The sequence below is a fragment of the Rhinolophus sinicus genome, linkage group LG03, assembly GCF_036562045.2.
Source record: "Rhinolophus sinicus isolate RSC01 linkage group LG03, ASM3656204v1, whole genome shotgun sequence".
Classification (NCBI taxonomy): domain Eukaryota; kingdom Metazoa; phylum Chordata; class Mammalia; order Chiroptera; family Rhinolophidae; genus Rhinolophus; species Rhinolophus sinicus.
In genome coordinates, this window is record NC_133753.1 from 146,791,687 (window position 1) to 146,810,323 (window position 18,637).

At 38.0% G+C, this 18,637-nt stretch overlaps 1 protein-coding gene across 1 annotated transcript in view; it reads right to left on the reverse strand.

The window, feature by feature from the left end:
- ATG10 (autophagy related 10) overlaps positions 1-18,637 on the reverse strand; it is a 334,391-nt gene that overhangs the window by 95,664 nt on the left and 220,090 nt on the right. The window lies entirely within an intron of this gene.

Genomic DNA, 18,637 nt, shown 5'->3' on the forward strand with positions numbered 1-18,637 from the left:
AGAGACGGGGGCCATGGGACCCAGCCCGGAGCTCACTGCAGTCTCGGGAGAGGACTGAGATGGCAGGAGCATCTTCTGTGGCCCCAGCAACCCTGCCTGAGGGAATCAGTATATAATACGGCTGAACCCAGCAATTGGGGCAGAGACCTTGGGGCAAAGACAAAATACAGAAGGGCTCTGACAACTGCAGTGCCTCACCACCAGGCAGAAAACAAAGCCATGGAGCTTGGCCGCCTCCATTGCACCGTCCCAGTGCTAGGAGCGGGCCCCAGAAAGAAGAAACTTGGTAGCAGTGTCAAATTAAAGAGCAGAATATCTACAGTCCTGAGAACTGCAGAGACAGCTCCTGAGTGGAGGACGCACAGTGCAGTGCAGCAATTCCAGTGACAAGGAAGGAGCTGTAGGGATGAGGCAGCTGTGGTCCAGCAGTCACGACTGCTCAGAAGAGGGCAGGGCCGCAGGCTCTCTCCCAGCCCAACTCTCCCAGCCTATGACAACCCACCTTTCTAGGCTGACCGCAGTGGGGGCACTGAGGTCTGCTGAGATGCACAACTCTGCATCGGGTTGCAGGGGCAACACTGGTATTTCAGAGGCTCAGAACCCCATTGCCCACTGCATCCTCCCACAGGGATAGTGCCCTGAAATTGAGGCAACCTGGTCACAGAAGAGAAACTCATCTCCCAAGGAAATCTCCCAACCTGTGAGCAGCCAAAACAATGGAAGAGGGAGAAAATAAAACATTCCAGCACCACATACTGGAAAAGCAAAAGAAAAACCTCTTTATATCAACCTGCTGCAGAATCTACTCCTGTAGATGCCCATGAAGAGAAAAAATAATTCATTAATTGTCATGAATAACCAAGGTAACAAGGCAGCTCAGAAAGAAAATGAAAAATTTCCAGAAAGTGAACTTAAAGACATGGAAATATATGACTTAAATGACAGAGAATTCAAGATTGCAGTTCTGAAAAACTTCAACAAGTTGCAAATAAACACAGACAGGCACTTTAATGAACTCAGAAATAAAATCAATGAACAAAATGAATATTTTACAAAAGAGATTAAAATTTTAAAAAAGAACCAAATAAAAATTCTGGAGCTGAAGAACTCAATAAAAGAGATGAAGAATGAAATAGCAAGCTTAGGAAATAGAGCTGACCAAATGGAGACAAGAATTAGTGATATCAAAGACAGAAATCTGGAAATGACACAGATAGAAGAAAAGAAAGACTTGAGAGTTAAAAGAAATGAAAGAACTCTACAAGAACTATCTGACTGTAACAGAATGATCAATATAAGAATAACGAGCATACCAGAAGGAGAAGAGAGGGAGAAGGGTACCGATAGTCTATTCAAACAAATAGCTGACAAGAACCTCCCAAACCTATGAAAAGAACTGGCTCCTTGAAGCCAAGAAGCAAATAGACCACCAAATTACCTCAATCCCAAAAGGCCTTCTCCAAGGCACTTTATTTTGAAACTGTCAAAAATTAATGACAAAGAAAGAATTTGCAAGGCAGCCAGGGAAAGGCATGCTGTAACCTATAAAGGGAACCCCATTAGATTATCATCAGCTTTTTCAGCAGAAACTCTACAAGCCAGGAGGGAGTGGAATCAAATACTGAAACTATTGTAAGAGAGAAATTTCCAGCCAAAAATAATATATCCTGCAAAGTTATCCTTTAAATATGAAGGAGGAATAAAGACCATTCCAGATATACAGAACCTGGGGGTATTTTCCACCACAAGGCCTGCATTACAGGAAATACTGAAGGAGACCTATTCGACCTAAAACACAAATACAAAAGGATACAAAACCATGAGCAAGATTGCTAACGGACAGACAGAAGCAGGAAATGGCAACTCCTACACAGAACAGGGCACTATACACTTAAACATAACATAAGGGTAAGAAGATAAAAACATAAAAAAAGAAAGAAAAAGATAATTTGCTACTGCAACTCAGAAATCAACTCACAGCAAAAGTAGGGATAATTTATGACAACAAAAACATAAAAGGGGAGGGAGTAAAGGTCCGAACTTGCAAAGGGGAATGGAAATAAGAAGCATGCTTTAGAAAAAGGACTGTTGTATATATGGAACTGTCTTTTATATAAACCTAATACTAATCACTCAAAAAAAAAAATACAGAACTGAGACACATAACATGAAAAAAGAGGAAACAGAGAGAAAATATCATAAAACACCACCAAAATAAAATAACAGACAGAAATACAAAGGCAAAAAAAGAAAGGAGACACCAAGCTACCAGAAAACTCCAGAAAAGAGAAAATGGCTATAGAAAACTCTCATATATCAATAACCACCCTAAATGCAAATGGACTGAACTCACCAACATAAAGGCACAGAGTAGCAGATTGGATCAAAAAACAAAACTCAACCATATGCTACCTCCAACTGACATATCTCAGCTACAAGGACAAATACAGACTCAAAGTGAAAGGGTGGAAAATGATACTCCAAGCAAACGACATTCAGAGCAAAGTAAGTGTAGCTATACTTATAGCCGATGAAACAGACTTCGGGATAAAATAGGTAACAAGAGACAAGGATGGACATTTCATAATGATAAAGGCGAAAATACAACAAGAAGACATAACACTTTTCAATATACATGCTCCCAATCAGGGAGCACCAAAACATATAGAGCATCTACTAACAGAACTAAATGGAGAAACTGACAGAAACACAATTATAGTAGGGAATCTAAATATGCCCTTGACAGCTATGGATAGATCATCCAAAAACAGAAAATCAATAAGGAAATATCAGCCTTAAATGACACATTTGATCTAATGGACATAATTGACATTTATAGAGAACTTCATCCTAGAACACCAGACTATACATTCTTTTCTAGCACACATGGAACATTTTCAAGAATAGACCACTTATTGGGACACAAAACTAGCCTAAGCAAATATAAGAAGATTGAAATCATACCAAGAATATTCTCTGCCCACAAGGATTTGAAATTTGAGATCAACTACAAAATAAAAGCAGGAAAAACCACAAATATGTGGAGATTAAACAACATGTCATTAAAGAAAGACTGGGTCAAAGAAGAAATAAAGGAGAAATTAAAAGATAAATAGAAGCAAATGAGAATAAAAACACATTGTATCAAAATTATTTGTATGCAGCAAAAGCTGCATTAAAAGTATTAAGAGGGAAATTTATACCATTACAGGCCTATCTCAAGAAACAATAAAAATCCCAAATAAACAACCTAACAATACATCTTAAAGAACTAGGAAAAGAAGAACAAATGAAACCCAAAGTCAGGAGAAGGAAGGAAATAATAAAAATTAGAGCAGACAATAGAAAAATATTAATGCAACAAAAAGCTGATGCTTTGAAAAAAATAATAAAATTGGCAAGCCCTTGGCCAGACTCACTAAGGGAAAAAGCACAAATAAACAAAATCAGAAATTAAAGAGAAAAGGTTACGATGGATATCACAGAAATACAAAGAATCATACGAGAAACATATGAAGGACTACACGCCACCAAATTCAATAACATAGAAGAAAGGGACAACTTCTTAGAAGTACATACATAACCTTCCTAGATGGAATCACAAAGAACTGGAAAATCTAAATAGACCAATCAACAGTTAGGAAATTGAAACAATCGTCCAAAACCTCCCCAAAAGCAAAATCCAGGACCAGAAGACTTCACTAGTGAATTCTATTAAACATTCAAAGATGACGTAATACCAGTCCTCCTCAAACTCTTCCAAAAGACTGAAGAAGAGGCAATACTTCCTAACTTATTTTATAAGGCCAACATTACCTTGATACCAAAAGCTGGTAAGAATAACATGAGAAAACAAAACTACAGACCAGTATCTCTGATGAATACAGATGTAAAAATCCTAAACAATATACTAGCAAATCGAGTGCAACAATACAATAAAAAGATTATACATCACAACCAAGTGAGTTTCATCCCAGGGGCACAAGGATGGTTCAACATACACAAATCGATCAACGTGATACACCACATAAACACAATAAAAAATAAAAATCATATGATTATATCAATAGATGCAGAAAGAGCATTTGACGAGATATAACATCCATTTATGATTTAAAAACATAATAAAATGGATATAGAAGGAAAGTACCTCAACATAATTAAGGCCATATATGACAAACCCTCAGCTTATATCATATTTAATAGTGAAAAGTTGAAAGCTTTTCCTTAAAATCAGGAACAAGACAGGGATGCCACCTGTCACCACTGTTATTCAACACAGTATTGGAAGTCCTAGCCAGAGCAATCAGGCAAGAGAAAGAAATAAAGGATATCCAAACTGGGAATGAAGAAGTTAATTGTCATTTTTGCAGATGACTTGATTCTTTATATAGAAAACCCTAAAGATGTCAATAAAAACTATTAGAGGAGTGACGTCATAGCAATGGCGGCAGCGGGGCGCACTTTTTGAGTTCTCCGTCGGATCTTATCAGAAACGGGAAGCTTATAACCCATCAAAGGACTCTCTGCTCATCACGCAGAACAGCGAAGAGACTCGCGCAGGGATTTCTTGCAGGTGGGGAAAAATTGGGCGAGCAGGGGAAGAAGGAAGGGCGGAGACACGCGGGTTGGGATCGGTCCACACCTGTGGCGGTAGAAATGCCCCCACCCTCGGGTTGTGGAAATCTGCTCCGCACCTGTGCCTGTGAAATTCCAGCCCACACCCACGGCTACAGATACGCAGGATATCCCAGGACGGAGGAGAGCCGGAAGCCACGAGGTGGGCGTTTACAGCGGACCTCTCCGCTGCAGGCGCAGCATATCCAGCATTAACTTCAGCTAATAACCTCAGTTGGTCCTTGGGCCGGACAAGGAACACAGACTCCGTGCCTGGGCACCTTCCCCGCTCTTCTGACCCTGCCCCGCCTTTCTAGAGACTTGATCTAGCCCCTGCACTAAGGAGCAGCGGCAGATTACAGAGGCGCCTTGGAGCGGCTCCGGGAAGACAGGCGGGCCCAGGGAGGAGGCTAGGAGCTGGGAATCTTCCGCCCCAGCCACCACCTTTTCTGGCCTGCAAGAGTGTTAAGACAGCGGGGCTGGGAAAGAAGACCCTCCTTCCATCCCCAGCCCCCACCCTTTCTAGCCAGCCTAGAAACACATCCCCAGCTGCAGAGACGCAGGGGTTCCCAGGACAAAGAGAGAACACAAAGCCAAGTGCCGGACTCTACTTTGCGTCCCAGAGCAGACCTCTCCCTCCCGCAGAGGGAGGATATCTAGCATTTGAGACTATTAAACTCCATACCTGGGCCCCTCCCCGCTCTTCCAATCCTACCCCCACCCTTCCAGAGACTTAAACTGGCTCCTGATCTGAAGAGCAGTGTCAGATTACAGAGGAGCCTTGGGGTTTGGGCTAAGGGAAGACTGGCCGCTGGCTTTGGTCCAGGGAAGAGGCTGAGAAGAGTGTGGTTTGCCCTGGACTAGGAGACAGAAGACTCATCCACCCAGATACCACCGTTTCTGGCCTGTGGGTGGGGTGTGACACAGCTGGGCTGGGAAAGAGAAGACCCCTCTTTCCATCCCCAGCCCCCACACTTTCTGGCCTGCCTAGGGCGTGGCAATTACATCGGCGGAGGCACTCCCAGGGATCAGCAGTAAGTGGTATATACAGCACTCAGCTTTCAGCAGCTGAGGAATTCCCCACACACACACACAGGGAAGAGGTGCCCTAAGACTCAGGAGAGCTGGACACAGGGCTGGTGGTGCTATTCTCGGTGTGCATATGTGCGCAAGGGCAGAAACTGCACTGACTTTGTAAAACCTACTGTCCAGACCCTCAGCCCCACGCATCTAAAGCTGCAGCCTCAGAGTCACTCTGGGCATCAGGTGACCGGCTCTACCTGCAAGGGGATTACTTGGTGGGCTTAAGCCACAACTGGCGCTGTCTTTTTTTTTTTTTTCTTTCTTTTCTTTCTGTTTTGATTTGTCTTTATATTTTTGACATCTTTGCCTCTGTCGAGTGAGGATTCTGTGCTACAGCAGAGAACAACTTGGAGATTACTTGGTGGGCTTAAGCCACAACTGGCGCTGTGTTTTTTGTTTGTTTGTTTGTTTTTTGTTTGTTTGTTTTTTGTTTGTTTGTTTGTTTTTGTTCTGTGTTGATTTGTCTTTATATTTTTGACATCTTTGCCTGTGTCGAGTGGGGATTCTGTGCTACAGCAGAGAACAACTTGGAGATTACTTGGTGGGCTTAAGCCACAACTGGCGCTGTGTTTTTTGTTTGTTTGTTTGTTTTTTGTTTGTTTGTTTTTTGTTTGTTTGTTTGTTTTTGTTCGGTGTTGATTTGTCTTTATATTTTTGACATCTTTGCCTATGTCGAGTGGGGGTTGTCGATTGTTTTTTTACATGTGAATGTATTTGACTTTTTCCTTGTTGTTATTGTTGTGCTTGGTGATTTGCTTTGTTCTGTAATTGCCCTACCAGTGCCCAGCTTAAGAGGCACAAGATTCAACATACCCAGCGGCCAACTCCAGACCAAGCCAGAGTACTACCGGGTTTGACCTACAAGTGATACACTCAGAGGGGATTCTTTACAGGCACATAGAGGCCAAAGGGCAAACCACATCTAAGCGGTCAATCCTCACGCAGCAGAATACCCTGCGTGGGCAAAGCCAAGTCTTACAACTAGTCAGCCTAGGAGTTAACTCCACCTACTCAGCAATTAAGGATCTTCTTTAACAGGACAATATACACAACACAAGAGTCACTTTTAGAGCACACGTAGGGGAGAAGAACGAAGTAGTGCAAGTCAAATATAAAGGACATTTATTATATACTAATCCAGCAAGAACTAAGAACTCCAGGGCACCTATCTAATACATCGAAGCAAACACAGAGAGTCAGCCAGAATGAGGAAACAAAGAAACATATCCCAAATAAAAGAACAGAAGAAACCTTCAGAAATGGAACTAAATGAAGCAGAGGTAACCAAACTGTCAGAGACAGAGTTCAGAATACTGATGATAAGAATGTTTAAGGAACTTAGAGAGGACATCAAGAAGGATGTAGAAATCATAACGAACAACCAGTTAGAACTAAAGAACACAGTTACCGAAATAAAGAACTCACTTGAAGGAATTAACAGCAGGTTAGATGAAGCAGAGGATCGAATCAGCGACTTAGAAGACAAGTTAGCAGAGATCACCCAAACAGAACAACAGAAAGAAAAAGAATAAAAAACAATGAAGATGGTTTAAGAGACCTATGGGATAACATCAAGCGCAACAACATGATCATAGGAATACCAGAAGGTGAAGAGAAGAAACAAGGGATTGAGAACATATTTGAAGTAATAATGTCTGAAAATTTCCCTAACCTGATGAAGGAAACCAACATACAAGTCCAGGAAGTGCAGAGAGTTCCAACCAGGATAAACCCAAACAGGTCCACTCCAAGACACATTATAGCTAAAATGGCAAAGATTAAAGACAAAGAGAGAATCCTAAAAGCAGCAAGAGAAAGACAGAGGGTTACATACAAGGAACTCCCATAAGACTATCAAATGACTTTTCTGCAGAAACATTGAAGGCCAGGAGGGAGTGGCAGGAGATACTCAAAGTGATGGAAAACAAAGGCCTACAACCTAGGTTGCTTTATCCAGCAAGGCTATCATTTAAAATTGACGGGGAGATAAAGAGCTTCCCAGAAAAGAATAAGCTAAAGGAATTCATTACCACCAAGCCAGCATTGCAAGAAATACTAAAAGGACTTCTGTAAATAGAAGAAAGACGAAAACAATTTATCCACAAATTTAAAAATGGCAATAACTATGTACTTATCAATAATCACTTTAAATGTAAATGGTTTAAATGCTCCAATCAAGAGACATAGGGTGGCTGAATGGATAAGAAAGCAAGACCCTTGTATATGCTGTATACAAGAGACTCACCTCAGATCAAAAGACACACACAGGCTAAAAGTGAAGGGTTGGAGTAAGATATTCCATGCAAATGGAAATGAGAAAAAAGCTGGAGTTGCAATACTTATCTCTGACAAAATAGACTTTAAAATGAAGAAAATATTAAAAGACAAAGATGGACACTATATAATAATAAAGGGATCAATTCGACAAGAGGATATAACCCTAGTAAACATCTATGCACCCAACATAGGAGCACCTAAATATATAAAACAGATATTGACTGACATAAAGATGGAGATCAACAGTAACACTATCATAGTAGGGGACTTCAACACACCTCTGACAACAAGGGACAGGTCTTCCAGACAGAAAATCAATACGGAAACAACAGCCTTAAATGACACATTGGACCACTTGGATTTAACCGATATTTTCAGAGCATTCCACCCCAATGCTGCAGAATACACGTTCTTCTCAAGCGCACATGGAACATTCTCCAAGATAGACCATATGTTAGGCCACAAAGCAAGTCTGGATAAATTTAAGAAAATTGAAATCATACCAATTGTCTTCTCTGACCACAGTGCTATGAAATTAGAAATGAACTACAGGAAAAAGACTGGAAGACACACAAATTCATGGAGGCTGAATAATATGTTACTAAATAATGAATGGGTCAAACAGGAGATCAAGGAAGAAATCAAAAGATATCTCGAGACAAGCGAAAATGAAAATACAACGACCCAAAATCTATGGGATGCAGCGAAAGCAGTCCTAAGAGGGAAGTTCATAGCACTGCAGGCCTACCTAAAGAAACAAGAAACATCACTAATCAACAGTTTATCTTCACACTTAAGGGATCTGGAAAAAGAACAACAAAATAAGCCCAAAGGGAGTACAAGGAAGGAGATAATAAAGATCAGAGCGGAAATAAATGAAATAGAAACCAGAAAAACAATACAAAAGATCAATGAATCCAAGAGTTGGTTCTTAGAGAAGATAAACAAAATTGACAAACCTTTAGCCAGACTCATTAAAAAAAGAGAGAGGACCCAAATTAATAAAATCAGTAATGAAAGAGGAGAAGTGACAACAGACACGAGATACAAAAATCCTAAGAAATTTCTATGAGCAACTGTATGCCAACAAATTTGACAACCTGGAAGAAATGGACAATTTCCTAGATGCATACAACCTCCCAAGGCTAACTCAAGAGGAGACAGAAAACCTGAATAGACTGATTACCACCAAGGAAATTGAATCAGTAATCAACAATCTCCCAACAAACAAAAGCCCTGGACCAGATGGCTTTACAGGTGAATTTTACAGACGTTCAAAAAGAATTGTCACCTATTCTCCTCAAACTCTTCCAAAAATCCAGAGGAGGAAGACTCCCAAACACTTTTGAAGCCACTATCACCCTGATCCCAAAATCAGACAAAGACACCACAAAAAAGAAAACTACAGGCCGATATCGCTAATGAACATAGATGCAAAAATCCTCAACAAAATACTAGCAAACAGAATTCAGCAATATATTAAAAAGATTATACACCATGATCAAGTGGGATTCATCCCTGGTATGCAAGGGTGGTTCAACATCAAATCAATTAATGTGATACACCACATTAACAAAATGAAAAATAAAAATCATATGATCATATCAATTGGAAAAAGCATTTGATAAAATTCAGCAGCCATTCATGATAAAAACCCTTAAGAAAGTGGGAATAGAGGATCATATCTCAACATAATAAAGGCCATATATGATAGACCCACAGCTAACATCATACTCAATGGGGAAAAACTAAAACCATTCCCTTAAAATCAGGAACAAGGCAAGGCTGCCCACTTTCTCCACTTCTATTCAACATAGTGCTGGAAGTTCTAGCCACAGCAATCAGACAAGAAAAAGAAATAAAAGGCATCCAAATCGGTAAGGAGGAAGTAAAACTGTCATTATATGCAGATGATATGATACTATATTTAGAGAACCCTAAAGACTCCACCAAGAAACTATTAGAGCTGATAGATGAATTTAGTAAAGTAGCAGGATACAAAATTAATATTCAGAAATCAGTTGCATTTGTATATACCAATAATAAAACATCAGAAGGAGAAATTAAAAAAGCAATTCCATTTACAATGGCTCCAAAGACTATAAAATACCTGGGAATAAATTTAACCAAAGAAGTAAAAGATCTGTACTCAGAAAATTATAAGACACTGAAGAAAGAAATGAAAGAAGATACAAATAGATGGAAACACATACCATGTTCATGGATAGGAAGAATTAATATAGTTAAAATGTCCATACTGCCTAAGGCAATATATATATTCAACGCAATTCCTATCAAACTACCAACGACATTTTTCACAGAAATAGAACATATAATCCTAAAATTTATATGGGATAACAAAAGACCCCGGATATCTTCAACAATCTTGAGAAATAAGAACAAAGTGGGAGGTATAACAATACCTGACTTCAAATTATACTACAAGGCTACAGTAATCAAAACAGCATGGTACTGGCATAAAAACAGACCCATAGATCAATGGAACAGAATAGAGAGTCCAGAAATAAATCCATGCCTATATGGCCATTTAATCTATGACAATGGAAGCAAGAATGTACGGTGGGGTAAAGACAGTCTATTCAATAAATGGTGCTGGGAAACTTGGACAGACACATGCAAAAAGATGAAGCTGGATCACCTCCTTACACCACATACAAAAATAAATTCAAAATGGCTTAAAGATTTAAATGTAAGATCTGAAACCATAAAATTCCTAGAAGAAAATATAGGAAGAAACTTCACAGACATTACCGGAGTAAGATTTTTACTGATATATCAGGAAGTAAGAGGAAAAATAAACATGTGGGATTACATCAAACTAAAAAGCTTTTTCACAGCAAAGGAAACCATCAATAAAACAAAAAGGGATCCTACTGATTGGGAAAAGATATTTGCCAATGATATATCTGATAAGGGTTAATATCACAAATTTATAAAAAACTCACTCAACTCAACTCCAAAAAAACAAACAACCCAATTAAAAAATGGGCAGAGGACATGAAGAGACATTTTTCTAAAAAGGACACACAGATGGCAAACAGACATATGAAGAAATGTTCAACCTCACTAACCATTAGAGAAATGCAAATAAAAACCACAATGAGATACCACCTCACCCCAGTCAGGATGGCTATCATCAATAAATCAACAAACAACAAGTGCTGGCGTGGATGCGGAGAAAAGGGAACGCTGGTGCACTGTTGGTGGGAATGCAGATTGGTGCAGCCACTATGGAAAACAGTTTGGAGATATCTCAAAAATCTGAAAATGGAACTACCTTATGATCCAGCAATCCCACTCCTAGGTATCTATCCGGAGAAATCCAAAACTCCAATTCAAAAATCTTTATGCACTCCTATGTTTATTGCAGCACTATATACAATAGCCAAGACCTGGAAACAACCGAAATGCCCATCAGTAGATGACTGGATTAAGAAACTGTGGTACATTTATACAATGGAGTATTACGCAGCCATAAAGAAGAAAGAAATCTTACCATTTGCAACAACATGGATGGACCTAGAGAACATTATGTTAAGTGAAATAAGTCAGAAAGAGAAAGACAAATACCATATGATCTCACTTATATGTGGAATCTAAAGAAAAGAATAAGTGAATGAACTAATCAGAAACAGTTTTGGAAACATGGAGGAAAAACAGAGGGTTGCTAGAGGGGTGGGGGGGTGGGGATAAGGGGAAGGTGAGAGGTTTTGGGAACGTACAGAGGGATAGTGGATGGGGGGAGGGGGGTTCACACAGTGTGAGGGATATAAATGATAAATGTCTAAGTTTTGCTTTGTCTTGTGCACCTGAAACTAATTAAAAAAAAAAATAAAATAAAATAAAATGTATGGAAGTGTTCCTGAAGGCATATACAATAAATGAAGAAACATTAAAAAAAAAAAAAAAAAAAAAAAGTTTTAATGTGGTATAAATAAATAAATAAATAAATAAATAAATAAATAAATAAAAAAAAAAAAAAAAAAAAAAAAAAAAACTATTAGAAACAATAAACATATACAGAAAAGTTGCTGGATACAAAATCAATGTACAAAATTCCATTGCATTCCTATATACTCACAATGAAATTTCACAAAAAGAAATGAAAAAAACAACAATTACTTTTGCAATTGCAACTAAAAGGATCAAATACCTAGAAATAAACTTAACAAAGGATGTGAAGGACCTATACATGTAAAATTAAAAGACATTCTTAAAAGAAATTGAAGACTACACAAAGAAATGGAAAGATATTCTGGGATTAAAAGAATCAAAATAGTTAAAATGGCCATATTAACCCAAAGCAATATACAGATGTAATGCAATCCCCATCAAAATCCCAATGGTATTTTTTCAAGAAATAAAACAAAAATATCACCAGATTGGTCTGGAATCATAAAAGACCCCAGATAGCGAAAGCAATCCTAAGAAAAAAGAACAATGCTGAAGGTATCACACTCCCTGACTTTAGCTTGTACTACAAGGCTACAATAATCAAAACAGCATGGTACAGGCAGAAAAACAGACACAGAGACCAATGGAATAGAATTGAGAACCCAGAAATAAACCCACATATACATGGGCAGACAATTTTCAACAAAGGAGCCAAAAACATACAATAGAGAAAAGAAAGCCTCTTCAATAAATGGTGCTAGGAAAATTGGATAGCCACGTGCAAAAGAATGAAACTAGACTGCTATCTGTCACCATGTACCAAAGTTAACTCAAAATCAAAGTCCTAAACATAAGACCTGAAACAATAATTTGCATGGAAGAAAGCATAGGTACTAAAAGTATGAACCTTGGGTTCAGAGAGGCTTTCATGAATTTGACCACAACCTCAAGGAAAGTAAAAACAAAAGTAAATGAATGGGACTGTGTCAAACTAAAAAGCTTCTGCCCAGCAAAAGAAACCATCAGCAAGACAAACAGACAACAAACTGAGTGGGAGACGTATTTCCAAAAAACTCCTTTGATAAGGGGCTAATATCCAAATTACGTAAAGAACTTGTACAACTCAACAACAAAAAACAAACAATCCAATTGAAAAATGGGCAGAGGACCTGAACAGACATTTCTCCCAAAAAGACATAAAATGGCCAACAGATACATGAAAAAATGCTCAACTTCACTAGGGAAATGGAAATCAAAACCACAATGAGATACCATCTCACACTTGTTAGGATGGCTTGTCATAAACAAGACAAATAATAATAAATGCTGGAGAGACTGTTGAATAAAAAGAACCCTTATACACTGCTGGTGTGAATGGAAATTGGTAAAGCCACAATGGAAAACAGTATGGGGATTCCTCAAAAAATTAAGAATACAATTATTATACGATCCAGCAATCCCTCTCCTGGGTATCTACCCCAAAAATCTGAAAACATTTATCCATAAAGATACATGTACCCTGATGTTCACTGCAGTCTCATTCACGACATGGCCAAGACATGGAAACAACCAAAGTATCCTTTATCCAGATGACTGGATAAACAAGATATGGTATATATACACAATGGAATATTACTCAGCCACTAGAAAAGATGAATTATTGCCATTTGTGACAACATGGATGGATACTGAGATTCATGCTAAGCAAAATAAGTCAGACAGAAAATTTCAAGAACCATATGACCTCACTTACATATGGGATATGAAACGGAAAGTAACAAAGGAACAAGACAAAGAAACAAAGACTCACAGACACAGACAACAGTTTAGTTTTTCCCAGAGGGCAAAGGGGGAGGGGGATTGGTAAAAGGGGGAAAAATGAGTAAAATATATCGTGATGGAAGGAGAACTGACTCTGGGGGATGAACACACAATGCAATATATACATGATGTATTATAGAAAAGTACAATTGAAACCTATATAATTTTACTAACCAATGTCACTCCCAATAAATTTAATAAAATAATAAAATAATAAAAAAAGAGAGCCAAGTCATGTAAGTTGTATCCACAAGTGAGTATAACTCACAGCCAACTGTGGGTTATGACTGTATGAGAAGCATAGTATACATGGGATTACAGATAAAGACCTCAATCCCAACTCTATCCTGCAAGGATGCAGAAAGTCTCGGTTTAAAAGGTGTCCGTTAGCCAGATAACGAATTACTACAACTGTTAGAAATGAGGCATAGGTTATTCCAGGCAGAAATGATGGCAAGATCTAATGTATCAGATACTGAAGCTCATGACCAATTTAGCAAGTCACCCTGACTGCCTTGAACATACGATATGTATACGTATGACACACAGTTAATGCTCAAATAGTGGTAACTATTACTGAAGCCATTTCTATAGTCATCTGTCTTTAGACTTTTCCCGTCAAATTCCATGGCCTATAGGATTCTGATGGCTTAAATCAGCATCTCCAAAACAGTACCTGCTAATGATGTCTCTTTTACTGTTAATGACACCGTCATCTTCCCAGTTATCTAGGCTGAACACTGGAGTTGTCTGATAAAAGGGGGCTTGTTTTGGGCCCTTACATTCAACAGTAATTTGCTTAGACAAACAAATACTCTCTAGGAACATGTCTTTCATTGGTTCCTTTTTTCCCAATACTGTTCCCAACCTTTTTTTTTTTTTTTAATCTCTTATGACCTCTCTTGAGGATTATTCTATTTAAATAAGCTTCTAATTTATCTTACCGTGTCTTCTCTCTCTGATTTTCCATCCATCCTTCACTTCATTTCCAGGTTATTCTTTTTTAAAGCAAAGCTCCAATCATATAGCTCTACCACATGACTAATCACAATAATAATCTAACATTATTTTCTTTCTTGCTAAGCAATGTCCTAAATGTTTTACATGGATTATTTCATGTAGCCCTACCAACAGCTCCATAAACCTGATATCATTATCATCTCTAGTGAATAAATGTGGAAATTGAACCCTAGAAAGCTTGATTAACTTGTGATGTCACTCAGCTAATCAATGATGTAATCAAGTTCCACACCCAGGCAGAGTGACTCCGAAACCGACCCTCTTAATTTGTTAGACTACCTCACAGCTACTTTCTTAGGATCTTCAGCATCTATCAAACATAGTTTAAGCTCTATACTTCAATCCTCTACAGTCTGACTTCAAGCTAACAATTCTAATCCTATTTCAAATCTCTTCCTTGAACTATAAACTATGCATGCCACTGTCATAAGCAACCTGATGCGATAAGGCCTTATTTTACCCAAACTGGGTCCTAAAGATCTTGACTACACAACTTGCCTAAGATTACAATTAGTAAGAGGTAGAGCCAGAATTCTGCCCATGTGTATAACTTTAAAGTTTGGAGATATTTGGGATTTGAGTCATCAACACGAAAGGACTAACTGGAACAACAGTAGTACATGACATTTCTAATGGACATAAAAAGATAAGGGCAAGGAAAAATCTTGAGGAATGCCATATTTCTGAGACAGGAGAGGAGGAGCTAGCAATAAGAACCTCACAGACGAAGAAAAATAAGGAGAGGAAAATGACATGGAAGTCACAGAAGGAAAAGCTTCCAGCAGATTGTGATCAATAGCCTTGGATGTTACAGAAAAATAAAGAACAGTCTGAAGAGACCATTTGAATTGATGTTTCTGTTATCACTGGTGACTTTTAAGAGAGAACTTTCAAGCATACAGGGAGAAAACGTTAAAGTGATGGGGCAAGAGGATAGAACTAGTACGATAGAAGAGTTGAAAATGTAACATGAAATGTAACATGAAGCTATCCTGTGGGTCACTGGGATCTTTCATGCTAATTTTTTAATGGCGTTAGAGTGTGTGTGTGCATGCATGGGTGTGTGTGTGTGTGTGTGTGTGTGTGTGTGTGTGTGTGTGTGTGTGTGTATGTAACTGCACACCTTAATTAGAATTTCAAATTATAAAAAGTATATGAGAATGATCCACTAGGTAAAAAAAAAACTACTCTTAACAAAGGAAGGAAATTCCTGACTCTTAGGCATAAATTTTATATATTATTTTCCTTTTTTTTTCTTTTTCGTCTAAAGAAAGCTATATTTGTCAGGATCTCTGGGCATTTTGCCCAATTTAGCTTATTTTTTTTCATATGTTCAATCTTTTCTGGGTATATTGTGACTGATACTTATAAATAATAATTTCGCATGACTACTTTATTTTTATGCCCCCTTCCAAACTAGGATTATGACTGAGACTAAAAGGGAGTATTAGGCAGAAAATACGTTTTCTGCACAATCCATAGGTATTTTAAGTAAAGGATACCTCAAAGTTGAACCTTCAAAAGCAATTTTCTTTATTAGCTTAATTAGTAATGATTGTGCTCAAATCAAGTGTATCAGTTCAAGAAACCCTTCAAGGCTCTAGATTTTGTATATAATTGCAAGGAATTAGGTATTTTGAAACATTAAGTAACTTCTAAATCTTGTCAACAATCAATCTTTCAACTCAAATTTATTGATCATCTAGTGGGAACACAGGACAATATTGATGGGGTCTATTTACAAGGAAATCTCTCATACTCATCCCATTGGATGAGTAGTAACCCATCCAATTTTTAAATTCAGAGCTACAAAACAAAACTTTATGGACACACACACACTAAGCAGTGGATTCCTGCAGCCAAATAGTTCTTCAAATGTTTCTGTTTCCAAAGGAAGTCCCCCGTCCTCCCCCCCCCCCCCCGTCTTTTAGTTCTCTCTGACTGGTTGAATATTAAGGAATCCAGTCTGTTGCTAAAATAATTTGCTTTTCCAAAGAAAATCAGGAGAATAAAAGCAAGATTGTGATCTTCATTGTGGTTTCAAAAAATTCATAGTAACTCAAAAAGCCTTACAAATCAAAGAATTACAGTTTCCCCATTCTACCACACACACTAGTATATGCACAAACATTATAATAATGCCCTTATGCATTAACAATCATTTATAATGGCTAGAAATTCATTTGTCTTTTAATTGCTTTAAAAGTGTTATCACAATTGAAAAGTAAATTTATTCAAGTGAAAAAAGCAATGGACCATGAACATGTGAAAATTAGTTTAGAGCATGTACTTCATCTAAAAGTAGAAATTTCTTTTCAAATTTTGGGCTTTTCTCTTGCAGTTTATAGTCAGGCAACAAAACTCAGGCTTTATTAAATGAATAATACTAACATTGAGTGAATTTTACTTGCATTTCACAGGCATAAGGTAGTAGGAAGTCTCCACAGTTTAGAGTAAGTAATTTGGCCATCAATTAAAGAGTTCACACACAAATTGAGGCAAAACAAAAGAGAATATTTCAGGAATCCCCAACTATCCTAGTACTCTTCCAGGGATTCAAATTTCACAACTACTATATCCCAACACATACTCCTCCTTGAAACTTTCTCTTCCTTTACCTTGATGACAACACTGTGCCCTGATTTTTCTCCTAAAATTCTGGACATCCTTCTCGGTTGCGATAGTTAACTCTTCTTTCTCTACTTACCTGTTAAATACTTCTATTCCCCAGAATTCTGTCTTCAGGCATTACCAGGCCTCACTTTACTGACCCTTTCTATTAATCTCAAATACGTCATGCTTTAGGTTTCATTTACATCCTAAATCTGAATCTCCTACCAAGATCACTCTTTGAAAGTTTAGACAAAAAAAAAAAAAAAAAAAGTTGAGACAGATTCATGTCTCCAGCTGGATGTTCCATGGCATCTCAGTTCCATGTGTGCAACATATAACCCATTACCTTTTCATTGAACCTGCTCATCCTCATACATCTCATGTCTTAGTTAAAGGTATTAAAATTCATCTAAAATAGTGCCAGGCAGTCAATAAAAACGTATTAAGGGAATGAAACAAGTCAGTTGGTCAACAATTATTAATTGAGAATATTAATATAGACAGACACTGTGCCAGGTACTAGGGAATATAGACGTAAGGAAAAAAGACAAAGTCCCTCCCTGGTGGAGTTCATTCCAATGGAGAAGACAGACATTAAATAAATTACAAGTGTGGTTTATTTTTACATTAATTGCAAGTGTAATGACAAAGGAAAAAATAACCCATCTCATCACTGAAACCGGAAAACTTTAAAATATCGTCAATTTTTTTCTTTCTCTCACATTCAATTTCTAATCAGTTCCCAAATCTTATTAGTTCCATTTCTGAAACTTTTCTGATTTATTTCTTCTCCTCCATCATTACTGTCTTGTTCAATTCAGGGCTTCATTATCTCTTTCCTTTTAACTGGTCTTCCTGACTGCAATCTCTCTTCTTTATGGTCCAGTCATGGCACTATTATATTTCTACAGTATAGATGTGACGGTGTCACAATCCTCCTGAAAACCATTTGGCATGAAGAATAAAGCCCCAAATCCAAGATATTCATGGTTCTCACACTCCAGCCTTCACTTGTCTTCCCAAATTTATTACATCCCTTCTGATCCTGGTCTCTAGGCATATCACACATGCATTCTTTCAGACCTTCCTTTTCTAATACTCAATCTCAGAAAAATGAAATTGGCTGGAAGACACTGGAGTCCTGGTTGGAGCAGGGTTCTCAAGGCCTGGCCAGATCATGTGAATGAAACTCCTCTTGTTTCAAGCTGGAGGAGCCTTAGGTCAAGGGAAAAGAGCAGTTAACAGAAGCAGTGACAGGGCCAAGTCAGCCTAAGAGTACATAGCTCAAAAC